This window comes from Mus caroli, chromosome 15 (genome assembly GCF_900094665.2).
Source record: "Mus caroli chromosome 15, CAROLI_EIJ_v1.1, whole genome shotgun sequence".
In the NCBI taxonomy this organism is placed as follows: Eukaryota; Metazoa; Chordata; class Mammalia; order Rodentia; family Muridae; genus Mus; species Mus caroli.
This window is the reverse complement of record NC_034584.1, coordinates 26,493,493-26,495,988: the sequence shown is the minus strand read 5'-3', so window position 1 is coordinate 26,495,988 and position 2,496 is coordinate 26,493,493. Positions and strand designations below refer to the sequence as shown.

Genomic DNA, 2,496 nt, shown 5'->3' with positions numbered 1-2,496 from the left:
CTGTTAAAAGCTGTTCCCGTTTGTTACATGTAACAGACATAATAATTTGTTTACAGTCTTTGTTTAGTAAAACATGCTTAGATGTTTTAAGTGAAGTCAACAAAAAGGAAATAGGTGTATGGATATGTGATTTTGAGATGAAAGTTAGTCTTAAAATGTAAATAAAATATGGAATGTGTCTTTAAAAAAAAAAAAAAGAAAGTTGCTACCCATATCCTGTAGTCAGAGCCAGATTCAAATGTCGATCTGTTCTGGGTAAATATGGGCCTTTCCCGGTACATTTACATCCCCAGGACATTACTCATAGTTCCTGACACTTCACTTCACAGTGCAAATGTGTGCTTTCCCCATGCATTTACACATACCAGGACAGTATTCCCGTGGTGGCTTGCTTTTAACTCACTAGCAGTGTGTGCTTCTCTATGGAGCTGGGAAACACTTTTTCTTGCTCAGATGCATGGGGGTGGGGTGGGTGAGTTATGTGATGTCTTCACTGCAAGAAAATGCTTCTGATTTTAATGACTTGAAAGACCTTCTAGCATGGTACACGTTCTTTAAATGTATTTCTTTATTTTATGTATATGAGTACACTGTAGCTGTCTTCAGACACACCAGAAAAGGGCATCGGATCCCATTACAGATGGTTGTGAGCCACCATGTGGTTGCTGGGAGTTGAACTCAGGACCTCTAGAAGAGAAGTTAGTAGTTTTAACCACTGAGCCATCTCTCCAGCCTGTGGTACAGGTTTTTTAGGTCATGACTCCTGAAGGACCAATCGGGGTCCCTGTCATGACCCGCACCTGAGCTTCATTCAAAATTACCCTACTTTTTGCCTGTAGTAGTCCTTTCTCCCTCCCCTTAAAAGTACAGGATACGAGAACTTCCCACCTATCCCATGCTCCTCTGCTGCCGAGGCCTTACTGGGGTCTGCTGGGAGTGCCTTCTATATTATTCCTCTTTCCTCTCTTCAAGGAGGCCTACAGTTTCAGTCAGATTCTTTCCTACGACCCTGAGTCAACATGGGAAAGAGGCAGCAGGTGTGTAGTGTGAACAAGAAGGAGAAGCCTGCCCCAGCCATTGGGTTCAGTTCCCAGCAACCACTTGGTGGCTCACAACCATCTGTAATGGGATCCGATGCCCTCTTCTGGTGTGTCTGAAGAGAGCGACAGTGTAGACTCCATCATCACCTAGCATGGACTGACCAGACAGTACACGTGACAAACAGCCGCCCAGGAAACAAAGCTCACCAAGCTTACCACAACTTTGCTTATTGTCATGACACTTCATGACTTTCACGACCAAAACTGCCTCAGTGTCCGCCTTCTCTCCCGCTCCTGCCTCATTACCTTAACCACCACCCTCCAAAGCCGTCTACTGATCTCCTATTTTCATGGTGTCGAAAGAGAAAGCCCTGTCCCTTCAGCCCCTTGTGCCCACCACTCCATCTTTAAACCTGGTGAGCCTGCATACAGCCAGAGATTCCAAGATGTGCCTTGTGCTTGCCCTAAATGATCCAGGTCCGTTCAGTCAAACCACCCAGTGACACTCTGGATCCCAGATTTTCCCAGGGTGGCTCCTTCCTTCTCACTGACCCTGCAAGGGCGTGCCACCCTCTGGGTCTGTGAGCAACAAACTCAACCTTCTCACAGTCCTTGCTGGAATCTCTTCCGTTCCCTCTCCCGACTGCATCCAATTTGTTCAAGATTTTACTTAAGGGATCCGAGTGTCTCTTAGCTTCTGCTCGTACTTATTTTTTTTCTTGTCTGACCATTTTTTTGGGGTTAACCAATCATCCCTTTTGCTTCTTTTCTCCTTGGCCTAATCTTCTATTGGTTTTTAAATTCCTTTTTAAAAAAAATGTTTCTTGACTGATACACAAAACATCCAAATTATACACAATTAAGAGGAATGTTTTGATACCTGCATGTAGTGTGTGATGTTCAAGACTGGGTTAAGTTAATGTCTCCTCAAATAGATGTCACACCTTTTATGACAAATACTTTCAAGCTATTTTCTTCTGGCTTTTTGAAAAGCACAGTGCCTGACTATAGTTGTAGTCACCCCACTGAGCAACAGGCCCTGAACTGCTTATTCCTGCTATCTCAGGACCCACCGACACACTGACACAGCTCTCCCCAGCCCTCCCACCTCCTTTGAAATTCTTACCCTCACTTAATGTTTTATTTATAACATCTTCCTCCATTGCCTCTTTATGGGCTTGTAGATTTCAAAACCTACTTTAATAAGTGTACTGAAATGCTCTAACCTCCGTTCTAGCCCACCACCCAGCAGAGGAGTGGGAAGGAAAGGTTAATAGGGCAAAGGAGGATGAGGACCTGTTTGGAAATAGTTCTCTTCTTCTTCCCTGTCTTCTTCCTTTATTTCCCCTTCTCCCAGTACCTTGTGCATGCTGACAAACAATGTTAAGGTGTCTTCCCAGCCTTTATCCTTTATTTGGTTTTCTTCTCTTCCCTCCCCTCCCCTCCCCTCCCCTCC

At 44.6% G+C, this 2,496-nt stretch overlaps 1 protein-coding gene across 3 annotated transcripts in view; it reads left to right on the top strand.

Moving 5' to 3' along the window:
• Ankrd33b (ankyrin repeat domain 33B) overlaps positions 1-2,496 on the top strand; it is a 78,596-nt gene that overhangs the window by 18,895 nt on the left and 57,205 nt on the right. The window lies entirely within an intron of this gene.